Here is a 27,660-nt window from a genome sequence, read left to right on the forward strand (position 1 = left end):
AATGAAATTCTTCTTGTTATTTCTTTTACTTCGTTTGTTTGTTTGTTTGTTTGTTTGTTTGTTTGTTTGTTTACTTCTCCGCATTAATGTGTTTTTCCGCCAGTGCTTGCCTGTAATTTGACTTTGGCTTTATGTCGTGTTTGTCCATAATGTTATTACCTGTATCTACCCTGTGCTGTGTCTGCAACTGGCCTTGTGGCTGTAGACTCGGCACTTAAATAATAAAGGATTGGATTGAATTATTATTGCAATACAACTGCATGCAACAGAAAATCTACCTCGAATTGGATTCGATACTCTGAACATAAGATAAATACGAACGAGTCCAGAACGCTAATAATATGCTAAACTACGTTGTATGGTCAGATTTTAAGCCATTACTAAGTGCCTACATATAACAGAAGTCTATGCAACATGAAACTAGCATTCATGGCTTCTGCTTGGAACTTCAAGTTGTGTGTTTACACGCCGCTTACAAAGTGCTCCTACCAGCCGTATTTATTACAGGGGATGGACAAAAATATGGAAAAACCTCGTGAAATGCATGCCTGAATTTAAGTGTTTATTTTAGTTACGTCTGTAGGTCACGCTGTCGTGTCTGCCAAACACCACTACCTGTACAACCTCCGCAATACGTTGCAAGCTTCATTTGTTGTCAGGACAGTGTTCTGTACAATTTTTTGTGTATCATGTCAGAGCTAACAGAATTCGAACGCAGGCAAATTGTTGGGGCCCATATGATGGGTGCTTCCGTAACCAAGGTAGCCGAGGTTTTTGGTGTTTCGCGAGGCACAGTATACAAGATTACGACCGCATACAGGAGGACTGAAAAAACCGCATCCGATAAACACCAGCGTGGACGGAAATGTGTTGAGTGATCGAGACAGACGAACATTGCGTAGGATTGTGACGAAAAATAAGAAGACTACAGCTGCAAAAGTGGCTGCTGAACTGAATGTCACGCTCACAAACCCTGTCAGCACCAAAACAGTACGAAGGGAACTCCACAGGCAGGGTATTTCTGGACAAGCTGCAATTCCAAAGCCACTCATCAGTGATCAAAATGCCACTAAGAGGACAGTGTGGTGCCGAAGTCATAAAACCTGGACTATGGAGTAATGGAAGACGGTCATTTGGTCGGATGAGTCCACCTTCACACTGTTTCCGACTTCTGGCCGAGTTTACGTCTGGAGAACGCCATCCCAAGCTTACGATCCAGCTTGTCTGCTGCCAAGAGTGAAACATGTCAGGGGTTCGATCATGGTATGGGCAGCCATATCGTGGCACTCTGTCGGACCCATCATTACCCCGCAAGTTCACGTCACTATGTGACCATTTGGGGCGACCAGGTCCATCCCATAGTGCAAAATTTGTTCCCTAATGGTGATGCCATTTACCAAGCTAACAATGCCTGTGTTCACATAGTTCACATCGTCCAGGACTGGTTTTCTGAGAACGAAGATGAAGTGCCACGTCTGCCATGGCCCCCACAATTGCCAGATATCAATATTATTGAGCCTTTGTGGTCTGATTTGGAGAGAAATCTGCGTGCGCGCTATCCACCTCCATCATCGATAACAGAACTTACCAAGTTTTTCATGAAGAATGGTACAAGATTCCCTTGCAAATCACACAGGACCTCTATGTATCCATTCCAAAGAGACTGCAAGCAGTTCTACAAGCCATAGGTTGTCCTACACCATATTAGTCACGGTAATGTTTTTTGTTGGGTGTTTCCATATTTTTGTCCATCCCCTGTATCTTCCTGACATGTGAAAATGTTCTAAAACTAATGACCGGACAAAACCTACCAAAGAGCGGACATGCTGGAGCCTTAAAATCCCCGAATTTACACTAAAACGTCGTACTGCCAACATGCACAGGTAAGGTAAAAGGCAAAGTTGTTCCTGTGCTTCCCTAATTAAGCACTATGTCATGAAGGCGTATGGGGAGGGGATTTATAAATCGACATTTTCTTGACCTCGGCACTAGGTGGTGACTGGCCAGTTTCACGCCCCGGTCGCTTTAACACCGGGGAAAGAGCCCCCGGTACCCATTGGATATGAGGTTGGGTGGACCCGACAGCCGGTCTGCAAGACGTGGAGAACAGAAAATTCTTGACAATACCGGGAGTCGAACTCCGACCACTCGGTCGTCCAGCCCGTAGCCAGTCGCTATACCGACTGAGCTATCCCGGCTGCCAATATGTATATTACAATGTAATACAATATAAAAAACTTAAAACCATAGATTACTTAATGGCCGAAAGTATAAAACATACGAGTATGTAAATTTATAAACCGGTAAAGTAAATGAAGACAAATAAGGTCAAATAATTATTTTAATGCCGATCACAGTGGCTGCACAGTCTAAGGCACGAAATGTCTTCGCCTGTTCAAACCCTGTGATCATGGATTCAAATCCCCGTGTAGATATCGGCCTTGCGACGGGCTAATCACCAGGCTAAGGAGTCCTACCGAGTGTCAATTAGATTCAAATTTCAGAATTAATTAATTGTGAATATGCCTAGGCCAGAGAGCCTAAACCGTTAAGGTAGAAGAAGAAGAAGACGCATTACCTCAATCAAGTAAATTAATTAAACTGTTCGAAACTGATTTCGTGAGATGTGGCTGTAAACAGGGAGGAAGAAAAGTCAAGTATTAGCAATTATGCGCAATCACTGTAGTAGCGGACCCAAAATGATGATGTGTTTAAAAAAATGCCGGTTCTGACCTTGGAGGTGGCTACTTACTAAAAGGGTTTCCCCCTACTAATCCTCGAATGAAAAAAAAGATCACCTGCTGCCAGCTTTATGCAACAGTGCCGGCTCGTTCACGGAATGCGATTATCCCTCATACCAATCGACGCTAATGACCACTGACGCTGACGCGTTGTTAAACAGTCTACGATCCATCTTTTCCTAAGACAAAATGAAAACTCCTGTGTGCGCTAGACCCCCAGTCGCCCATGATGAACGGTCCATGCCGCAGTCAGTCACAAATCGCCTTCCATTTCGATGGGACCTCCTCAAATTTTGGAAAAAAGCACAAAGAATTGTGTTATTACGACTGCACTTCCCTTACATAAATAGGCCACAGAGACCTCTGGACGCAGCTTCGTACAAGCCCTGCTCCCGCTTCCTGGGCCATTTCATGCTATGAGATGATGGAGAGTGGGAAGAGGAGAACGCAGAAGAAAACAGTCCCAGTGCTGTTTCCTCTGCCACGGAAATGTCTCGTAACTACGTTCATGGATGAAAAAGAAGGGAAACAAAAGCGCAGAATCTTACCATACGCCTCTGATAAACTATACGAGCATAATATCTGGTTTCTGCGTCTGGTTCTGTTCATTACAAATAAAAATACTTTATGATACCATAAACACAACTGATTTGCTCTCGGTGTGCTTTATTTTGCATATAAAACATATCGAATGTCGAACAGCTGTGTTGATGACAAAATATTTCCATTCACTGTTCAATATACGGCAGTACATCAGTGTGTCTAACTGGAGAGTGGGAAAAATACAGTCAGCAGACCAGATGTGGTTGTGAACGTACTTCTCAGCCTAATTTAAGTTTCCAAGACAAAGTAAGCTTGTAGTGCTGTCATGTCCACACGCACGGGCCTCCGGAAGTCCCCTTGCTACCAGCAGAACTTTCGCGGAACTCTGGAGGTAGAAGCGATACTCAAACTGAAAGTGGTGTCTGAAATTATATAGGTCGAAAAATATTTAAAAATTTGGCCCTTCTTTACTAACTTCTCAGGAATCCCTGAAAAGCCATCAATCACTCAGCTAATCAAGAAATTAGTTTCTTACGCAGCCCGAACGTTTATTATTGTATTCACATGAATTCCCACTGGTCCTTATCCTGAGCCACATAGCTCCAGTCCACAACCACGTACTATATCTCTTTAAAATTTATCTTAATATTATCCTACCGGCTACTCCTAGGTCTCCCAAGTGCTCTCTTTCCAACCGGGTTTGGAGCTACAATTTTACGTATGCATTTCTCGTCTCCCTCATGCATCGTCCATTCTATCCTTCTTGATGATATGACAACCCGTTCTTTAAATTCGACCAAGGAGTTCCCCACCGTTTCGCGCTAATCTACGAAAGTGGACAGCGGCTCTTCTCTGATACGCCTGGATACGGAAACACGCTAGAACTGTTTCCCGTCCAGTATGTTCGGGCGTTACATGCAATGGCACCGGACTTGGCAATGCAGACAATTATTGCTGAAAATAACGGACAGAAAGAAGCGCTTGTTCTATTTCGAGAGAATGAATAGGCACATGTGGCTACGCAACGTGGTGGGAGCATTACGTCATAAAGCGAAGTGTGCCAGGAATAATCGCCAGACACTCTCCGTTGGTTTGGTGCATCTCAGGTGGCGTCACGTAATGGGGTTCCGAAGGATCGGACCTTGTAGTTTTTCATGCTCTCTCCGTTGGTGCGGTCCGTTTCAGGATGCTGGCATTCCCCCGTCCCTATTTGCGTTGTTTCAGGATTCGGGATCATTGGGTCTTGCAGGTTTCTATATTGTCACGTATTCGGTGTTCCGTGACTAATAATAACGGGTGCTAGATTCGATGATTCGATTTATTGACACTTCTATTACAATTACGGGGGCACGCGGTAGCGTAGTGGTTAAGGCACTATGCTACAAGTCGGAAGGTGGCGAGTTCAAATACCGATGAGGTCATTGGATTTTTTCAAGTGACCTTCCGGTCGCACTATGGCCCTCACTCAGCCTCTAACAGAAATGAGTACCAGGATTTAAATAAATAAATGGGGAGTAAAGCGCGGCCGGCGCGTAAGGCTGACAACCTCACCGCCATCGGCGAGCCGATTGTCTAGATAATGCGGGACCCTCAACGTCTCACAACCCTATGGGCCTTCATGGCCTGTTACAGGGATAGCTTTACTTTACTTGCTTACAATTACTCTTAATTACAATTAAATACGACAGCTCAGAATCAATGACTGCCTAAGAATCGCTCCATTTTTGACTGGACTACAAGCGTCTTTGCTTCCACTGTGACTGACTTGGTTCTGATTTACGAATCGGTCACTTCCCCAGCTTCCGTTGTCCGCTGGTTAACACTCCACAGCTGAACATTCAACTGAACTACTGAACTATGGAACTGCTTTCTGAATTATCTTACAACTGATTGATTGAACTCTCGAATCAATTATCTGTACCCCTGTTATAACTTCGAGGCAAGCCTAATATAGATCAACATCCCCAACAGTTCGTCTACCACAGCGTGCCCACTCGTCAGGAATACGTGCTTTGCGAGTCGTTGTCTAGCAATCGACGTCCCTAAGTTCTACAACTGTATTCGTTGCAGCGGGAAAGTGTGTTAATTACGTAGCGAGCTGTTATCTAGCAATGGGACTATTCCGGCTTTCAGGCGTCATGTGACAATATTAATTACACCTATGCAGCGGAACATATTACGATTCTGGTGGATCTGATCTTGTCGGCTTCTATACTATTGGTATTAAGGACATGTCAACATAAATTCACACGTCAAGTTACTGGCAACGCATAATGTTTGTCTTCCACTGTTCACTTGTTCATGTGGCATTAGAAACAGAACAAAATTTGCATCCTCTGCACAGACACGTTACCGTAAATACGTGCATATCCTAAAGGCGCTAGATCGCGTCAGAAGCTAAAGAGAATGCTGAAGTCAGGGATTTTAAAAGAGTACAAATATCATATGCTTTCCAATGGCAAAGTCTTTTTATCAAATTTCACTGACCTATATCTTTAAATGTCTACAGCATGAACGTCCGTAACTGAGTCACGCGACGAATAATGAGACCGCTAATGGCTTTTCAGAGAATGAACTCAACAGTTCCTTCTAAATCTCCAAAGAAACATAACTTACTTTATCCATTAACTCCTAATTTAAAGAGGAGCACAATGGAACCAAAACATCCAATACCTAAGAAAGGAGGCTTAATCCTGGAGTGAGAAACTTTTATAGTTTATTCGTCACCTCCGGTTTAGACAATCGAAATTAACGGCTTTGGGGATCCGTTGCGCTGACCACGTGACACCTTCCATTTGCTGAAGTTGGCACTAACTTCGCAGACAAGAGGCGGTCGTTCGGTGGGTATAGTTCGCTTGCGGACTACAGACTACGGAATTTTTTCATTCGTCACGCAGCACTATTCTGTCAACCCTTAAGGTAATTGGGAAAAACGCGGCGACTGGTTAGCATTCCTACTTTGTATTCGACAGGCCTCTAGTTCAAATCTCGGCTCGGAAGCTGACTATCCCGAGGTATCTCATTCCTGTCCTCAGCTTCTTCAAGCAAATGCCTCAATAGAGTACCTCAAAACTAAGGCATAATCAGTTCCTTCCTTCCAAATACTTTACAAATCGTTACCCACTAATCATGCTACCATTCCACGCTGTACGTATAAGCTGAGGTTCTTCCTGTACTTATCTAATTAAGCACTACCGGCACTACAATTAAGACGTACGGGGGAGTGGATGTATAGACCCACGTTTTCTTGACCTCCGCACTAATTTGAGGCGAGTGGTCAGCTTAAAGCCGCGGCCACTTCACCCCCGGTGAAATAGCTCCCTGTACCCATTGTCTGGGTGAGCCCCAGAGCCGGTCTGGACAACACGGAGAAGTGAAAATTCTCACCCCACCGGGACTCCGACCCATTTGGTCGTCCAGCCAGTAGCCAGTCGCTATATGGACTGCGCTATCCCGGCAGGAAACGAAAAGTAATGGAAAGGGGTCATCTGCAGTACCAACACTCAAAAGAGTCCATACTATCGAAGTGAACAGTAAGGAAACTGCTTTCTGGCGGTGTGGGAACACGGCCAGCTGTCTTGGGATGGATACAACAAACAGTGCTCATGGTTTCTCCGATTCCACAAGCCTGAGATGTAAACAACGTTTAGAAGGTGTAATCTGTACTAGACACACAGGGTTTCCATATGCGTGCTTTGCATCTATGATTTCTAAACGCACCCAGCTGCTTCTAACAGATTTCATGAACACGCTAAAACTATTAACTGTCGTTCATATATTTATTTACCGTATTTACGCATGTATAGGCCGCACATTTTTTGCCAAAAATTCAAGAGGAAAACTGGGGTGCGGCTTATATTCGACATATTCGAAATCACACTTCATTAAAAAAAAATATATATATTCATAATTAGTAATACAGGGTGTTCTACTCCTGAAATAATATTCCAAGAAAATTATTTTTTCTATAATTTGTCTGAAAATTGTGCTGCGGCCTATACATGCGTAAATACGGTACTTCTTGGGAGGAATTTAAATCTGTCGCACACAGAACGAAATATTCTCACCGTCGCCATGTTTTCAATTCTTTACTTAGAAGCAATATTTAACACAATTCGATGACCGATCTTCATATCGAACTCCACATTTCACATTCCAATGATTCTCTAGTTATTGCTATCAAACCAAAAGCTACATACTGAGATGACGCAACCGCTATTTTGTTGCCTTACGTTTTACACACACACACACACACACACACACACACACAAAACTTAACAGCTGCTGCATATCTTTCAAATACCGGTTGCCATATACCATTTTCGGACCCATATTAAGTGGCTCTAGTGTCGCTCCCACCTCACGAGTTCGTGATTATGTCGTGGTGGTATTACCCATTGTATAAAATGAAAAAGTACAAATCCGCGGTAGTTTTCACTGAATAATGTAAATACCAAATTTCTTCAAAATCTGCCACGCGGTTCTCGATTTGAAACATGCGGGAAAACGATATGACCTGGCATATATGCGTATATTATTATTAGAGGGGGTGGGTTTCCCCATGCACTTAGACCAGTTATTGGTCCATTGTGCGTCCCCCTTTAATTTCTACTGTCGCCCTACCCTACCGGTACTGGTGCGTGCTATCAGCCCCGTTCAGCCAACGAGGTCGGCTCTCGGTACCTGATATTTCCCCCATCTACCAGAGGCATTGGAAACTACTTGGGCGGGGAACTTGTTGCCTAATTTTGCTCAGAGGTCTCCTAGAGACATGGGGGTTCTTTTACGTGCCGTAAATCTACGACACGGGACCCACGGCTTAAAGTCCCTCCCGGAGGACTTGTTCCCTGAATTTTTCCGCCCTTAAAAATTCCATGACCTCCGCCGGGTTTGAACCCGCGTTACCTTAGACTACGGAGGCCGCTTATGCGTATATTAAGTGCACATCGTGCAAAGAACACATAATCAAACGCGTAAGTCTGTTAAAATACGAAAAGGAAGTCCGTACCAACTTTTTGCCGTAAAAAGGTAAAGCTATCCCTGTAGCAGACCGTAGGGGTCCATACGGTTGTGAGACGTCGACGCTCCCACATTTCTCTAGACAACTGGCTCACAGATGGCGATAAGTTTGTCAGCCTTATGCGCCGGCAGCCCTTTAACCCCTAGGAAGATTCCTGGTACTTACTTCTATTAGAGGCTGAGTCGGCCCCAGGGTCACAGTGCGGCTGGAATGATTAGGTAAATTGAAAAAAAAAAAAAAAAGTCCACCTCATCGGGGACTGTAACCCGCGACCTTCTGGCGTGTAGCATAGTGTTTCAACCAACTATCCTACGGCGTACACCGTGCCGTAATATGTATATGTAAGTATATATACAGGCCGGTCACGGTAGCCGAGCGGTCTAAGGCATGCACATCGTGGGTTCGAATCCCACTCAGGGCATGGATGGTTGTGCGCGTTTTTCTGTGTTTGTCTACAGGTAGAGGCCTTGCGACGAGCTGATCACTCGCCCAAGGAGTCCTACCGAATGTGTAAGATCTAGTAAACCGAAGTGAAACGGAGAGTTTCATGGAGGTAGGCCTAGGCCTAAATTGGGGCTGTAGCGCCACAGAAAAAAAAAGTATATATACAGAGCTATATATAGCCTACCAAATTGATTATTTCTAGAATGGCCTTATTATCGCCATGAAACCATCACAAGACCATACATTATCGTTCTGCTGAAATGAAAATGTGTTACATTGGTCATCAGAAGACGTGGAAGCACTCGCGGCTTATTTCAGTGTAATATGTGGGTATATGAAAGTAGCACAGAATGGTAACCATAACACATTCTTCAAACATACGCTGAAGCCTTCGTTTTCTGAACGATGCATAATACTGATGTTGGCAGAGGCGTTCAGTGTTCTTTACCAGGCCTCCCAACATACTCTCACACAATTAACCCTAATTTGTTCAACAGCGCCCCTTTAATTGTATGCCACGTGACTATGCCATGCTTGGCGTGTCATATGGTAACATCTCTTTAAAACACACATTTGTTTTTGTCTTCCATATTGATGCTTATAAACGAGTACCAGCTCGAAACTATGACGTAACTAGCTTCATGCAATGTGGTCCTTCCTGAGAACACTACAACGGTTCATCCAGCCAGTAAGTCCCCCCTTTCTTCACGGAGCAAAAACGTTCGTGGCAAATTTCCCAGCAGCTCGCCACTGCATCCTCATGCGCCAAACGACTCAGTCCACACCCTCAGGCTATATTTAATATTATCCTCCAAGTAGAGTGTATGTTTGGGTCCCCCGAATGATCCCTCGCATTCAGAGTAAAAACGTCAGGCCGTCGAGGCTACCACATTTTCTAGAGAGTCGGCTCACAGAAGGCGGTGAGGTCGCCAGCCTTACGCGCCGGCCACCCTTTACCCCCCAGGAAGATTCCTGGTACTCATTTCTGTTAGAGACTGAGTTGATCCCAGAGCCATTGTGCTGCTGCAAGGATTACGTCAACTGAAAAACAAATCCAACGACCTAATCGGGAATCGAACCCGCGACCTTCCTGCTTGTAGCACAGTTACCCCCCGCGTTTAGAGTTCTCAACGAAAACGCCGTATAAATTTCTCATTTCTCCCATGCGCGCTACATGCCTCGTTCACCCTCATTTGACCAGCTTAATAACAAGAATCATAAACCCCTTCTTTATGCAATTTTTCCCCCCTTCGGTAAAAATACTCCCAATCGCAGTTTCTCGAACACTTTCTATCAGTGTTCTTCGCTTGGTGTGGAAACAAAGTTTCACTCTCATAGAGAGCAAAAGAACAAAACAAAGTTAAATAATAAGTTTTGCACATTTTGATCTGGGGGTTCGGGGCTTGCTTCTCACCGGGTTCAATCCAGAATGACTTCACATGGACGAAATAGTACTGGAACATGTTCACACCCACTTTCTTTAGGCTTCCCTTAATAGTCATTCTACCATTGCTCAGTACCCATCTAGCACTGCTCTTGCGACACGCGACAGCCCTGACAAGGCAGCTTATCCTAACCTGGTTCTGAAGATGGGATTTCATTTCTGGCCCGGGACTTGGTTGGTTAGCATAGTAAAGATGTCAGTTTTAAGCAGTACATTGTCACGTATTTGGGGGGGTTTGCATGATTTATAATACGGGCTTTGGATTTGATGATCGAATTTATTGGACCTTTATACAACTTGTTACAACAGTTCACAAATCGCTATCTTCGACTGGTCACTCTCGACTTCTGACAACATTACGCTAATCCACTACTCTCTCTCGCTCTCTCTCCTGGAGTCAAAGTCAAAGTCACAGTCAAAGTCACATTCCGACTGGCGCACTAGATGTAAGTAAGTCTTGGTGTCGAGCCTCACCTTGGGCTCATGACCAGATATTTATTACTGTCTGACAGTTACGGTCTTGTTTTTTGTATCCGATGCCGCCTCCACAGGGATTAGTCCTCTTCTGGAGCCAGAGCCACTCACTGTTACATAGCCTCGATGCAGGTGCACAGAAAACACGTCCATTGCCTAGCAATGGACTGGTTACCAAGAATCTGCTTCTGCGGAAAGCGTTTAACGAGCCGTTGCTTAGCAATGGGCAAATGCGTCACAATATTTAATCCTCACGTTTCTAGATAGCGGACGGAGTGCCAAAATGAGCGAAGGGCGTATTACATATTAACCAACAACAGACCCTGCCGCACTGAAAACAGAAAGTTCCCGGATTCCAGCGCTCTATCACAAAGCCAGCAAAGAGTGCATTCAAATTATGAAGGAGACACACTGAACCTATGGTACGACTATTTTGTTGGCATTTCATTCAGAGATAAAAATAGCGTAACACTAATTTACTAACATAACTTCAATAATTGAATTATCAGAGCTCTGCAATGGTCAGCATTTCTTCTGGAACAGCTTCGTCTCAACGCTGATATATTTCAACTTAGATTTACAGACTGCATAGGGCCGCGCCATACTCAAGCGGTTAGTCGCTAACGTCCAACCGAGGTGGCCCGGGTTCGATCCCGGGTCTGGTCAAGTGGGATTTGTGGTGGACAAAGTGGCGCTGGGGCAGGTTTTCTCCGAGTACTTCGGTTTCCCTTGCCAATCTTCATTCCACCAATTGCTCCACAATCACCTGGGGCTGGTACAATAGGCCAGAAGCGGCCGCAGTACAAGGGACCTAGTCCCACCCCACTAGCAATAAAAAAACAGACTGCAGAGCTGAGGCACGAATGACGCATTGCTACAAACCTGTCTGTATCGGTTCATGTTGTGTAACGATACAGCGAGTGCTTCACCAAGACACGGGACAGGCGTAATGCAAGTCCAGTGACTACGCCGAGAATTCCTGGGCAGCTAACTTTAGTTTTGAAGCAATGTTTCTGCTTACTGGACCTTTCGACTGAAGTGGTGTATATATTTCTCATCTGTTATGTACCTCGCATGTTCCGCCTATCTCAATATCGTTGATTTGAACACCCTAACAGTCTCTGTATTTCGTACAATGTACACGTACATATTATGGGGCTCCTCATTACATAATTTGCTCTGTCATTCTGATTTCGTCACAAGGGAACAGGGCTAGCTCAGTCAGTACTGTGGCTAGGTTACGGGCCGGATGACTGAAGTCCTGTCCGGCAGGGCCAAAAATTCCTGTCTTCTGCACTGCGTCCAGACCGGCTCCGGGGCCTCTTGCCCGAGTGTAAAGCGAAATGGAGAGTGATGATGATCAATCACCTACATCTAGCGCTTAGAGCTATTGTACTTCCATGCCCCCATACGTGTTCAAGGTGTAGTAGTAATTCAGCACAGGGAAACTTTTTCTTAGTCTCCACATGCTAACCGGGGAGAGTGTGAGGGACCGATTATTTATAAAACTCACTGCACCCGACCAGCTATATCTAGCGTTCCCAACTCCATCATAAACCTAATGGCAAATTTCTAAGGACTGCACAATCGCGATAAAACTGTGCTCACTGTCTTTATCATACACACATTCCGATGAGAGAAGTAACGGCAAGAAGTAATTCGCATAATGGTGAGCTGCATAATCCAGTCTTCACCAAATGCCGCAGTATAAAAGTAAGGTAAAGGCGTCCCTGAGCTTAACTAATTAAGCACTACGCCATGAAAGAGGTATGGAGGAGTGGATGTATAGATCCACATTTTCTTGACCTCGGCACTAGATGGAGGTGAGTGGTCAGCTTCACGCCCCTGTACCCACTGGATAGGAGGCTGGGTGGGCCCCAAATCCGGTCTGGACGATTTGGGGAAGACACAATTCTTGACCCTACCGGGACTTTAACTCTGACCCGCTGGTCGTCCAGCCCGTAGCCAGTCGCTATTCCGGCTCATACCGCATTATAAGGGTGGCCAAATCAGGGAACCAAAGGGCATGATACAAATCAGTACTAGTATACCTGCTCGTAAAGAGACGTCACGGGAACAGTTTACGGAGGAGACCTACACGTATGCGCAGATGACAGAAAAGTATGTTGAGACGAAGAGGACTGGAACACTGGGTCTAGTGGCGTACCTCTGTGAACACGGTAACGAACCTTAGTGTTCCAAGGTGGGGAATTTGAGTACCTGCTTAATAAAATGATGCGTGGAATTCGTTAGTCATACACCGGATACACAGTATTCAATTCAATGTCTGTTTATTCTGACCGAAAATTTTACAAGCTGGTTTCACCTGTTGGCGAGATGGCGCAGCGTACGTCACAAAAATCAGTTTGTCTTCCGCGCTTACCTATGTCCAAACCCGAGCCTTCTCAGTATAAAGTCCTATAAGAATGGCCTGGTACAGATTGCAACGCAATCGTTTATATTTCCAGACTACGGAAGGAATGAACAATCTTCAGTGGCTGCATGCGCGCGCGCGCGGCCTGATTTACGTGCCGCTGTAAATTACTAATTAAGGACACAAGAGACCGTAGTCCTGTTCGAGTGGTTAGCACCCCTATTTCGTAATCGGGTGGCTCCGGGCTCGCATTTCCGTGCCGGAGCCCTGCTACTCCGACGGAGGTTTTCGTGGTTTGGATAGTAGCCTTTTCCTTCCACATTCTTTTCACTTTTTTTTTCCTTGGCACTACAGCCCCAGTGGGCCTAGGCCTACCTCCATGAACTTCTCCATTCACTTCGGTTTTTTCTAGATCTTACACATTCGGTAGGACTCCTTGGGCGGGTGATCAGCTCGTCGCAAGGCCTCTACCTGTACACACACAAACTAAACATCCATGCCCTGAGTGGGATTCGAACCCACGATCCCGGCTTCCGAGCGAAGACAGTGCATGCCTTAGACCGCTCGGCTACCGTGACCGGCGTATTAACGGTGTGATAGTGTATAAAAATGAAGAGGAAACGTCCAAAGGAGTTATAAGTGAGAATAATTGTATTAGTGAGTGTAAAAAGTGAGTGTCCAATAAACATTCGTCTAATCTCAGACCCACATAAATTTCTTGTCGCGTCAAATATTTCCGTCATCACTACTGCAACTCTTTTGAACAGAATGGCTACACGATTGGGCGGGAATGTTAAAATAGTACGTTGCCGGCAGAAGAATAACAGAAACTCCAGGAAGACGTGGAAACGGTTAATCCAATAGACTCTTTTCCGTGGCTTCAGTATAGTATCACAAAAGGAGAATTTCCGATCGTTGTAATTTACTCACCTGTTGCCAAATTTAAGACACATTTTCATTAACTTGCAAACACAGCCTCTAAAAATAAAGTAAAAGTAAAGCTATCCCTGTACCAGGCCGTGAAGGCCCATAGGGTTCTGAGACGTTGAGGCTCCCATATTATCTAGACAATCGACTCAAAGATGGCGGTAAGGTTGTCAGCCTTACGCGCCGGCCGCGCTTTACTCACCAGGAAAATTATTTGATTAATTCCTGGTACTCATTTCTGTTAGAGGCTGAGTAAATCCCAGGGCCAAGTGCGGCTGGAAGGATTAGGTCAACCGAAAAAAATCCAATGACCCCATCGGGAATCGGAACACGCGACTTGCCGGCCCGTAGCATTGGGCCTCAAACAACTATGCTACCGCATGCCCCTGATGTAAACATATGCATTAATAGTGTTACTTACTGGTAGTACTAAAAGGTAAATTTCTAATTGTTCACAACCCTATAATTTACCAGTCCATCACAGCGGCACCTCGGCCTAACACCGGAATCGTGGGTTCGAATCCAACTTGAGGCATGGATGTCTCTGTGTGTTTATTCTGTTTGTGCTCTCCTGTGTGTAGGTAACGGCCTTGCGACGGGCTGATCCCCCGTCCAAGGAGTCCTGCCGCGTAATTGATCAAGAAGCTGAAAAGCGGCCAAGGTCCAGTAAAGAGTCGTATAGTCACTGATAGGTCGATAGATAGATAATGTATAAAGGAAGAGTAATTTTAATGCTTAATTAAACATTACAATGCAATTATTGTTGGCAGATAAGTTCAAGGGCACAACTGCAGTAAAAAATCAAGGACGGGCTGAATTATCCTTCAATGTTACCTCATACGTTTTAACGCGGTGGAACCGGAGTAAAAAGAAAATACGTGTGACCAAGCGCATTTAATGAGGGAATTTAAAAAAAACACAATGCCAAAATAACAGAGATAATATCTTCATGGCAAACTGTCTTATACATAACCACGAATAGAACCGGACCACTACATGAGGCCAGGGAATTTCCCTTCCTATTACTTTCACGGTAAAACATAGGTAATGTAATTGCTACGTCGTTGCAATATCGCCATCTCGTGAAGTCCATCTGCCTTACGAACCAGGATCCGTCATGCCTTGTGTAGGCAACCTCATATAAGAAAACCCCTCCCTATGTTAGTGTGCTTGAATGTCTAGCCGGTGTACTAATATCAGAAGTACGTGAAAAATAAATCGAGTCACTTTCAGATGTTTACGTAACTGTCTACGTCACGAACTGGCCATGACGCATAATCGTCCTCATGTTAGACGTACAAGTATTAAACCAGGCGACACCAACGGCATACGCCTGATGCACCCTTTTCGTATAATTAATGTCAATGAAGAAAAAAAAAGGTAAACAGGTAAAGCTATCCCTGTAACAGGCCGTGGAGGCCAATAGGGTTGTGAGACGTTGAGGCTCCCACATTTTCTAGACAATCGGCTCATAGATGACGGTAAGGTTGTCAGCCTTACGCGCCGGCCGCCCTTTACTCCCCTGGAAGATTCCTGGTACTCGTTTCTGTTAGAGACTGAGTCGTCCACAGGGCCACAGTGTGAACGGAAGGATTAGGTAAATTAAAAAAATATCAAATAACCCAAGAGAATCTGACAGGCCAATGAAAACTATTTTATCAGAAGTCTCAATGCGTCAGTACATGAAGTGAGAGTGATGCATTTAGGTCTACCCTTAAGCAGTTCACAGATTTCTGTAATACGTGTCAGCAGCGACTTCAATGCGCTTTCGTTTCTACTACACCAAACTCACCACTGCTCTTCAAACTGTCAGTTCCGTCTTCAGCTTCTTATCCTTGAAGTTCTCATCCAGGGGATTACTGGGGTACCTAAACATATACACAAAGTTCGCAATTTTTCTTCTCCGTTCCGGATTCGCTATTGACCAACATCCTCGTAATTTTCGACGCTGCGGGTGCACCATTTGAAGGTGAAGAACCAATTCCTTGGAGTACAGTGTTCTTGTAAAGCCAATTTAAAGAGCCGCTCAGCGGATCAAAAAATTTCCAGACTTTCGTGGAACCGAGAGGTTCATTCACATTGTCAATACCCCCTGTCCACAGCCAAATTAATTGAGTCCACCTACTTAAGACGTTTCGACAAAAATATTGTATGCATCTCATCCTAGTCACGTATGATACATGCCCCGTCACTAACCTTCCTTCATTTGGTTAACATTGATAATACCCGATGACATGATTTCTCCATACCAGTGGTTCTCAATCTTTGTCAGACCGCGGCCCGGTAAATTCTTTTTTATATAAGACGAGGACCCGGTATAATTGATGCGTGGATCCGGTACCGGGCCGCGAACCAGCGGTTGAGAAACACTGCTGCATACTGCTGTTCGTCTTCTCGTTTGGATTTAAATTGCAATTTCGGAACCCTAAATCCTGCGTCCTTCAAATTACCATTCAGCTACGCCATGTCCTCTATCCATTCCGAACAGTCAGTGCATTCTGGCAGCTTTCTTGGCAACTGTGAGAATTAATGACTGGAATGTAACATTTTACAAATATGTTAGAATGTATATCACAACAAAAAACAAAGCGAACTCCTTGGTTTTAGTCCGCAAGCGAACTATACCGACTGCCGCTTGTCGGCGAAGTTAGTGCCAACTTTAGCGGATAGAGGGTGTCGCGTGGTCAGCTCAACGAATCCCCACGGTCGCTGATTTCGGTTTTCTAGACCGGAGCCGCTATTTCCTTCAAATAGCTCCTCAATTATCCTCACGAGGCTGAGTGGAACCCGTTCCAGACCCACTACTTCTCAGAAAGAATCTGGTAGCGCCGGAAATCGTACCCGGACCTCTGGATCTGCAGCCAGGAACTCAGACTATTAGACTACAGAGGCGGTCTTAATAATGTATATCACAGCTGGTTAAAGTAACAAGAGTGGATTCAGAATAATAAACATGATTGGGGAACCGTGGTTCCCAGGATTAAAGTCGAAAAAGCTATTAAATTGAGATCTGTAAAGTATTGCGTCATCCACTAAACGGAGGAATTGAACTGGCCGTATTTGTTACAAACAAATCGTCGTAACTCCTAAACCGTAAGCGAAGGACCAAAACGGGCTGCATTTTTCAGAAGCTCACATTTATTAACATATACCGTATTTACGCATGTATAGGCCGCACATTTTTGCCAAAAATTCAAGAGGAAAACTGGGGTGCGGCTTATATTCGAAATCACTCTTCATTTAAAAAAAATTATACTCATAATTAGTAATACAGGGTGTTCTACTCCTGAAATAATATTCCAAGAAAATTATTTTTTCTATAATGTCTGTCTGAAAATTGTGCTGCGGCCTATACATGCGTAAATACGGTATCACTCGCAATATCTCCGATCAATCTCTTACGGTTTAGCCGTGGCAAGCGGCTGAAAGGCTGTAAAATTAGGAAAACCGTTACATGTTTGGGGTAATTGCTTAAACAACATATAATTTTATTTTAGGAATAAAATAAACATCATTTTTGGATAGATCAGTCTTTATTCTTTAATTTACATGTTTCAAAATAAGATACGCCGTAGGTCTTGAGTTCTCGGCGGTTACGTACGAGGTTGCACAGGTGCTCGGCTCAGTGTCACGGCTTCATCCATTTGCACCCTCACACGTTTTCAACGTTAATAATAATAATAATAAAAAAAAAAGCAACGCAAAAACCGTGATGGAGGGCTGCGTGTGAACACAACACAGGAAAAGGCGAAGGAAGAAGCATGTGAGATTGAATCAATATTTACAACACTCTGTAATAATTTTAACTTTATTGGAATCGATGGTTGTCAATTTACAGTACTTTTAGTTTCAGTTGAATCGATGCATACGCCAACTTCAGGCCAATAACTATTTCAAATTAATGTTAATGCCACTAATGATATTAAGACGATCGGCGAAAATCTCCAAGGACTGGTTTATGCTTAATTCCTGATCCTATGATAGCAACCACTATAAATAAACCAAGAAGATACAGACAACTTCGAGAGGGTTCCAAATGTTTTTAAAATTCGGTCTCTGGGATTCTGCACTGTCAAATGTTCTTGACTTTCGCTGCAGATAAAAATATGCTGTTGCGAAAACAGTGATGCTATATAGGCACCGTACTGCATAGGATCGTGCATTATTTACCCCTTTAGGTCTACGTCATCAAATACAGACCACATCAGAACTGGTTAATATATATGTGTGTGTCTTGGATTAAGAAAACTAGTAGCGCAGTAGGTATAGCGAGTGGCTACTGGCTGGACAACTGAATTCGACCAACAGCTTTAACAGGAGAGTCTATTACATTTGCTGTTACAGTTTTTTTTTAATGCCAGTGGGGTTGGACTAAATCCCTTGTACTGCGGCCACTTCTGACCTATTGTACCAGCCCCAGATGATAGGTGAGGGTGATTGTGGAGCAACTGTTGGAATGAAGATTGGCAGGAGAAACCGAAGAACTCGGAGAAAACCTGCCCCAGGGCCACATTGTCCACCACAAATCCCACTTGACCAGACCCGGGATCGAACCCGGGCCGCGGCGGTGGGAAGTCAGCGACTAACCGCTTGAGCTACGGCGCGGCCTTGCTGTTAAGAGTTGCTCATCACTTTTCTCTGAAACAGCAGACTCTGCCACGTCTGGAGCCAGGATAGCTCAGTCGGTATAGGGACAGGCCACGGACAGAGAGGCAAGACAGCTTGCGCTACTCCACAGTGACCAGTCCGACTTTGCAGCCCGTTTAGCCGGGGCTCTTTCTGTCGGGGGTAAAGCAACCTGGGAGGGAAGCTGACCACTCACTTCCATCCAGTGCCGAGGTCAAGAATGTTGGAGCTATATCATTTGTCTTAATGGCGTGGTGCTGAATTAATTAAGCAAAGGGGAAACTTTAGTCCCTTCCATACCCATTACATTTAGTGGAAATTCATTCAGTACTTGCAGGAAGGACAGAAAGTAATATGGGTTACCAATAATGTGTCCATGTTATGTACTTTGTAGCAAGCCCGCATACAAAGTGCGTCAAGTGTTCTATATCGATAATGTACGTTGCTTTCTTGCGTCCCTACCCCTAGATCAGAGATACAGCTGCGCCAATTCCCACTGAACATATTTTTTTCTGAGAATTTCGGCAGTCTCCAACACATGCACATGACGTGGCTCATACACAAGCAAGTAAATCCATATACGATGCATTACAGATAATTTCTCTTCCGGAAATAATAAATGTTAGGCCCTAAAACTGAAGCAAACAACGCCACATAATTTACACAATTCTCTCTCAACTGTCTCTCTCCATTACGACATTACAATGGCAAAAAAAAAAATTAAACACACTTCTGCCGAGCATTTCACGTACCTTCGGTGGGTTTCACAAACAACAGTTTGGGACCTATGATGAACCTCGCGTATCGTGAAATTGAAGAGAAAACTAACAAGCAACACAGCCCGACACATTCTACGGCTCCATACCACAGGCAGTGCGCAGCCGCAGAATTTTAGGGGTGGTACATTTTACTTACATACAAACCAATTTCTAATAATCTGTTTATACTGTGGGCATTAACTGCCAGTAATATAAACACGTTATCCAACACTGTAAATAAAATTTAAGAATTACAATACCAATTACAGTTTTCGTCACAGTGTCCGGAAATTTCGTGTTCCTATTTCCAATATCGCGGCTATGAATGTGTGGAGATATACTTCCACTTCCCACAGGTCTTCAAGACGAGATACTTAACTGTGCACAGGGACAATACAAACTGCATACTAAGATAACACATCCTGTCCGAATCCTATGTATTATATTATCAGTAATCTGTGTTCGGTACCACGTTTTTTTTTTATTGGCGCTACAGCCCTCACTTGGGCCTAGGCCTACCTCCATGAAACTCTCCGTTTCACTTCGGTTTTAATAATCTTAGACATACGGTAGGACTCCTTGGGCGGGTGATCAGCTCGTCGCAAGGCCTCTACCTGCACACAAACAACCATGCCCTGGGTGGGATTCGAACCCACGATCCCGGCTTCCGAGCGAGCGAAGACAGTGCAGGCCTTAGACCGCTCGGCTACAGTGATCGGCCGGTACCACGTATAGTGATAAATATTTTAGTTATTAACAGTTTAGTTATTTAACAGCTCTGTAAACACGGTCCAACAAGCAACAATAGAGGAAAGTGTTTTTTCTGTAGACCCCACAGACTGGCTGGATAACGATCACGTGACGTTTACTGTAGGTCCGTTCCGCGGCTATATAAGTTAAGGGAGAAAGAACTTGTTCAAGCCAGTAATGAGCAGTAGTAGTAGCGGCAGAAGCACGCGAACACACAAGCAAGTCAGTTTTCGGCAGGGGATAGCCACGGGAAGTTCGTAGTTGAAGAATAATTGGAAGTCGGCCTGTGAAGACTTGATGTGTGATTAGAAAATTTTATTTATGTACGATATTTGGAATATGTAATTTAGTGAGACTTATAGATTCCGTGTTATAAACCTGTGAAGACTAGTGCAGATAGACCGAAGAGATTAGTGTGGCGTGATTGTAAATTGTGTAAAGCAGCAATGGTGTAATAATTAATTGTAGTTACGACCTGGAGGTGGGTAATAAATCCAATTACGAATTAGAACCCCGTCTTTGGTCACTATGACACGTGACAGTAGTAGTAGTAGTAGTAGTAGTAGTAGTAGTAGTAGTAGTAGTAGTAGTAGTAGTAGTAGTAGTAGTAGTAATTACCTATTCTGCTGGCCCTATACGATTTGTCAAATTTGCAATGGTCACTGAGAATGACATGAAAGCTTCTATTTTAAAATTCATATTTTTATTCATATGTGGCGTAATTACCGCACCTACGATTCCGCGGCCAACTGCATGACGGATATGACGATACTGAGGACAGATGTAAGCCTCGCTGGCTCTGTAAGCACGTCTTTATCACATGAAATAAAGTCAAACTGTAACGATAAATGCTAAAATGCAAACTTCAAGTTCCTAACCACGTATCATTTCATCATTTAGTATCATCGAACCTTCGGAAAATATATTATTTGTTTCTGGTGGTGACTATATTACTCTCCATTTCTGATGATAAATAATATCGCACGTTTCTCTTCTACGAATCAAAAGAAAAATTTCGCCTTTCGTTTCATTAACGATAAATACAAGAACCGGGGCTGGTATTGAGCTACGGACCAAGATCTCTGGCAGTCATATCCATTAACACAATACGCAACACACCTTACTGGAATTACTGGGAAACTGTACTTCCCCTGTGGTAACATATCGACCCGAACTGGGAATACGTGATGAAACAAGCTTTGGTTAAATAAACAGGAAGGGAATATGGATAATAAAACCTAAAGTGACAACAGATATTGCTTTCCTTCAACAAAGCAGTCAGAATTCATTCAACGTGGAAACGGAAATCATTTTGTCAATACCTGGTATTAACCGCCCCCTAATGAATCTTTTATACACTCACAGGTGCGTTCCGAACAACAGCAAGCGTGAAGCGGAAAGGGCAGTGATTTTATTGAGCCCAGAAATATGAAGAAAAAGGACTTAACGACAGTCCATAAAGAAACGAGGTGCTCACTACAACTACAAATCATAAGAGATGGGGAGCCAATGCAATGTTTAGATAATGGAGAACAATTCAAATCTACAAAGGGGATGCGAGGGTAAAGGAATCAAGTCGATACATATTATTAAATTGTAGCATCCTGTTGCACTGTGTAGACCTGACTTTGTGTTCAGCTGCTTTGCCGTCTATGTGCAACGTCGGTTAATATTCTCTTTAATGTCACTACATATTTCGGCCTAACCGGCCATCTTCAGGTGTACAGGTTGTTATAATGAGGAAATCTTCTTCTTCTTCATCACAACCTGAACACCAGATGATGGCCAGTTTGGCCGAAACATGTAGTGACAAACAAAAACGAACTCCGTGGTTTGAGTCCGCAAGTGAACTATACCGACCGAGGGATCGCCGCTTATCGGCGAAGTTAGTACAAAATATAGCGGATAGAGGGTGTCGCGTGGTCAGCGCAACGAAAGAATATTAACCGACGATGCACATAGACGGAAAATAGTCAGGCTGTATGTATCTTAGTAAAAAATTGTAGGCCTATATCCTGTTGATTAATTTTTGAAGTCTTCCCAATCCATCCTTCCTTTCATATTGAAATCCTATTCAGGCTTACGTTAGTGATTATTATTTTCAGTTGTAACCATCGATTTTTACAAGACTTCGACAATATCAAAACAGGAACAACTCCATTTTACTACGGAATGGCACGTTCTTGGCAGGTAGCTGCGAGCTATTGAACAAGTAGCAGCGGACAGCCCTTAAAGCTTGGTCCTGAAGTGTGACGGATCACAGTGCTAACAAAACTACATCGTGAGCATTTTGTGTTGACAGTAAACGAATTGTTAAAGACAGTCCCATGATGCTATTGCAGAACATGGCAATTGGTTATAGCTCTTGTACAGAGAAGGTCCATCTTACTTTATTACTAAAGAAAAGATGGCCGATTCTTTGTGTGTGCTGTGATACAAACTGCTGCTACTATTAGTGTTTTTTGGGGATTGCGAAATTAAGGGGAGGAAAGGTATTGAAGATTGAGAATTTAATTATCAAAAAATTTAGCGAAGTGTAAGCTGTAAGAACAGGTCCGTACCAGGTTAAAATCTCAAATACGTTCGCAGGTCTGAGCATCCAAGATGCCAATACAAAACTTTTAGAAACTGGCATTTATAAAGCAAGAAATAACCCGTGAAATCGTGAACATTTCATCCAAGGTGATGTCACAAAAAATGCTTTAACGAAGAGCGCAATAACCAGGAGGACAAAGAAAGCTCGCTAAAATGGAGAAAAGCGCTCAAAAACCCGCATACGTGGTTAAATACTAGCCAGGTAAAAGTCATGTAAGTTAATGGATGTATATTTTGTCATAATCAACTTTGTTGTACGAGGCGGTACTCTTGAGAAAAGTGACGAAGTTCCATTGGAATTACAAAACAAATGCAAAGTTATCCTTGAGTTTCATTAAGCGCCAGGATGTGAAGACTTATGGAGTAGAAATATAGCTCTATGCATTCTTAACCTCGGCACCAGATAGGTATGGGCGTTCACTTTCATACCAAAGCTGCACCAGGGCTTTCAGTTCCCACTGGACAGGACGCTGGATATGGCGATGAGAACTATTTCAGCCACCACTGGGAAGCCAACTCCGATTCTGCGACTATTCTGGTGGAACGATAAACTAAGTGCAAAATTCGTCCCAGCGCTCGAGCTCATCGCGCGAGCCATCCTAGCTGTAGTGGTGCAGTGCGGGTAGTGTCTTGACAATATTATGACGGATTTTATCAATGCGTTGCCAAACAACAGCCCTGTAAACACAGTACAACGCGCAACAACAGAGAAAGCTATGTTTTCTGTAGATCCGACAGACGCGCCAATAGACTGGCTGCATAACGATCACGTGATGTGTTTACCGTAGGTCCATATCCGTTCCGCTGCTATAGAAGAGTAACAGAATTCGTTCAGGGCAGTTACGAGTTAAGTCGTAAGTTAGAGGAGTGAGTCTAGAAGAATTTTTAGTTCCGAGGTTACAGAGTGACTGAAGACGAAATAGCAAGAATACATCATATTGATTTGAAGTGCTAGGTTCTCTGTTGAGATTCGCTGCCAGGAGACGAGTAGTAGAAACTGAAAATTCTAGTGCAACGGTGGACTGGAAAGTGTGTAAATACCGACAGCGCTATAATTACGCGTAATTACTGGTGGTGTGCATCAGGAGTAAATAAACCCGATCATATTACTAATATTCGTGACAGCTGGTCACGGTAGCCGAGCGGTCTAAGGCATGCACTGTCTTCGCTCGCTCGGTTAGAATCCCACTCAGGGCACGGATGTTTCTGTGCGTTTTTCTGAGTTTGTGTACAGGTAGAGGCCTTGCGACGAGCTGAGCACCCGCCCAAGGAGTCCTACCGTATGTCTAACATCTAGAAAAACCGAAACGGAGAAGTTCATGGAGGTAGACCTAGGCCCACTGGGGTTGTAGTGCCAAGGAAAGAAAAATATATACGTGACAATGTACTTGTATTATATTTTATCATTCTGTTGCAATGTGTATAAACTTGAATACTGCTCTGATTCTTATGCGTCCTTGTGTATCTCAGTCAAAATCCGCTAGGTTTCGATGCTTCTGCTTTATTTCACATGTCTCGGCCTAACTGGCCATCATCAGGTGTACTTGGTGTATTTAAAGAGTCTGCTCTGCTTTCCTTTTAATGTATTATACGCTTCTAGATGTTTCATTCGGGTTATGTTATGCCACGGCTTTTGACTTGTTTGTTGAATATGTTGCTTTCGTTTTATCTGGTGTTATATCTGCTTGCTTGGTTCTGTGTATAAAGCAGAAAGAAGAAGCATCGAAACCAAGCATATTTTGACTGAGTTGCACAAGGACGGATAAGAATTGGTGTCTTGACACTGAGGGTTCAAATGGGTTCACTGTATCAGTCCCTGACGACACACAAGTACGGAACATTGATACAATATTTAGTTAGGGATAATCAAAGTCCTTGGAGAAATCTTCCCCAGTGCCACTCTGTCCACTACAGATTACAAAGTGCACTGGGGCTTGCGTGATGAGGAGGCGGCGACTAACCATCTGAGTCAGGGACCCACCGCCCTAACAAAAATTTAGATCTCATCTGAGTAACGGTTTCTCTATTTGCAATTTTAAAAACACGCATACGTGGTGCAAACAACAGAATATTCTAGACTTTCAGAACGTAAGTTGTTTACTGTTGGACGTCTATAACATTAGATCATATTGATTAAAAACAAACAGTACACGGAATAATTACATATGTAAAAATAAAAAAAGTAAAGCTTTCCCTGTAACAGGCCATTAACGCCCATAGCCTTACGTGCCGGCCGCGCTTTACTCCCTAGGAAGATTCTTGGTACTCATTTCTGTTAGAGGCTGAGTCGACCCCAGGGCCATAGTGCGGCTGGAAGGATTAGGTCAATTGGAAAACATCCAATGACCTCATCGGGACTTGAACCCGCGACCTTCCAGCTTGTAGCATAGTGCCTCAACCAACTACGCTACCGCGTGCCCCAATTGTATATGTAATGTGACTTATAAAGTGTGATGATGGAAGATATATTACAAGCACAGTAACATTTATCAAATTAATAAAAGTAAAAAAAAAATACATGGCTCTACAGGAGCCGGAATAGCGTAGTCGGTATAGTGACTGGATGGCAGACGGTCGGTGTTCGAGTCTCGGTAGGTTCAAGAATGTTCTCTTCGCCACGTCGTCCAGACCGGCTGTGGGGCCCATTCAACTTCCTATCCAATGTGTACCGGGAGAACTTTCCCTGGGGGTAAAGTGGCCGGGATGTAAAGCTGACCGCCCCCTTCTAAGTGCCGAGGTCAAGAAAACGTGGATCTATACAGCCACCCCTCCTATATGTCTTAATGGCGTAGTGCTTAATTAGCTAAGCACAGAGAAAACTTTTCCTTTTAATGGCTCTACAGCCCTTGTGGACCTTGGCCGCATTTTCAGTTTCTTGCTCTATACAGTATACAGTTGGTAGGACCCCTTGGAGGGGGGGGGCGGACCAGACCGTAGCAAGGCCACTATCTACACACAGAGGGCCGCGTCATAGCTCAAGCGGTTAGTCGCTGGCTCCCCATCGCGACGGCCCGGGTTCGATCCCGGGTCTGGTCAAGTGGGATTTGTGGTGGACAAAGTGGCGCTGGGGCAGGTTTACTCCGAGTACTTCGGATCCCCTGCCAATCTTCATTCCACCAATTGTTCCACAATCACCCTCACCTATCATCTGGGGCTGGTACAATAGGCCAGAAGTGGTCGCAGTACAAGGGACTTAGTCCCACACCACTAGCAATAAAAAAATTTATACACAGAAGAACACAAACACCGAATAAACATACAGACGTCCATGCTTCTAGTGGGATTCGGACCCAGGATCCCAGTGTTCGAGCGGGCGAAGACTATTCATGCCTTAGACCGCGCGGCCACTGTGATCGACAAGTAAAAAGAATATATTTTCCACCAGAACATGAAAAGCGTACACATAAAGCACAGCAGCTGTCTTCGAGATATCAGCCAATGCAGATAATTGACAGGTCACCATGTTAGCTTATGACGTAAGAGTGGCAAGTGTTATGAAAAGTATTAATACCACGTGTTCTTTCTAACAACGGCGTTTCTTCTTTGTAACGGAGAAATCACAAAAGAACTGCAACAGGCATGAAGATAAACAAGAGTGGTACATATTTTCCAAGCACGTCTTTGCAACCGTGCATACCTCACTGGCCTTGAATTTAATTTACTACATACAAAAGTCTATTTTTGCCAGAGGGCAACTCTTAGAAGCCACATAAATTAGCCAGCAAATACTGTATTCAAATATCCAGGGACTATGCACGAAATTAGTAACGGACCATAACACAGGTTTTGATAGTGGCCAACGTGTATAACCTATCGTCAAAACACTGTTCATGTTACAGTCAGAAACTTGTGTATCTCATTAGCATTATTCCCCATTTATTGTTAATTAATAAACTTACCATTTAGGGTACAGATCGATTTTCTCATCTCACCCAACTGCTCGATAGAATCTGCAGCTAAAAATTTATTAAAACACTGAACCTGCTGTTAAAAAATTACAAAGTTTAAGGTAAAATGAAACTGAGTTAATATATACAATGATTAAACAGATAAACTGTTAAGCCAAACGAAGAATGTTGTGGGATTCAGACCCATTGCTAGGGAACGACTCGGTAAACACATTCCCGCGGCAACGAATATGTAGGCAATAATAGGATAGCTTCCGTTGCTATGTAACGGCGCTGTATATAAAATAGAACCGGTGTCGCAATAGGTGTTTTCTATGTGGTTCGCATATATCCACTGTTAGGCAACGGATGTTTTGTGCCGTGGTCCTACCTGAGACTATATAAGGAGAAGCCAACAATAACTGTGAGTTCAGGTCAGCTGTAAATCAGAAGTAAGTCGTAGAGCAGGCTAGAATGGAGCCAGTCAGAACTGAGCAAGTTCCGCTGAAAAGCTATTGTTGCGTTACTGTGATTCTGGCAACGAGTGATTCTAAGAAAATGTCAATAAATCCAATCATCCAATCAAGCACCCGTTATTATTAGTCACTGTGCCATAAACACGTGACAATATACGAGTATTTTTGTTCGCCAGTCTACCCGTACAACAAATGTGAAGAACGACTGTGCATGTGCGATCTTCCTATAAGAACTACGTGGGCAGGTTTTGCCACTGTAAACATTTACTGTTTGTCTACAAGAACGGGATTTTCCTTCAATTTCTGAGCAGTATATTCGCGAATTCGGCAATTTACTATAGACTGGATGAGGAAAGGGTACAGTGGTTTTAGACTGATTATCACAGTCACCCGAGAGATGAGCACCAGCCGAAATAACCTTACAAATCTATGAAAAGCTGCACTAACAAGAAATCTGTCTCCTCTGCCTTTGTTTTGGTTGCAGAAAATCTGTAACAAGTAGAAATGAAATCCGTGGCCTGTAGTCCGCAAGCGAACTATACCGACCGAGCGACCGCCGCTTGTCGACGTAGTAACAGCGAACTTTTGCGGATAGAGGGTG

The 27,660-nt window shown here is 43.8% G+C and overlaps 1 protein-coding gene across 2 annotated transcripts in view; it reads right to left on the reverse strand.

Moving 5' to 3' along the window:
• LOC111870203 (transcription factor CP2) overlaps nt 1-27,660 on the reverse strand; it is a 193,325-nt gene that overhangs the window by 130,463 nt on the left and 35,202 nt on the right. The gene's annotated exons all lie outside the window — the stretch shown is intronic.

Source organism: Cryptotermes secundus, unplaced genomic scaffold, assembly GCF_002891405.2.
Source record: "Cryptotermes secundus unplaced genomic scaffold, Csec_1.0 scaffold1182, whole genome shotgun sequence".
Lineage (NCBI taxonomy): Eukaryota > Metazoa > Arthropoda > Insecta > Blattodea > Kalotermitidae > Cryptotermes > Cryptotermes secundus.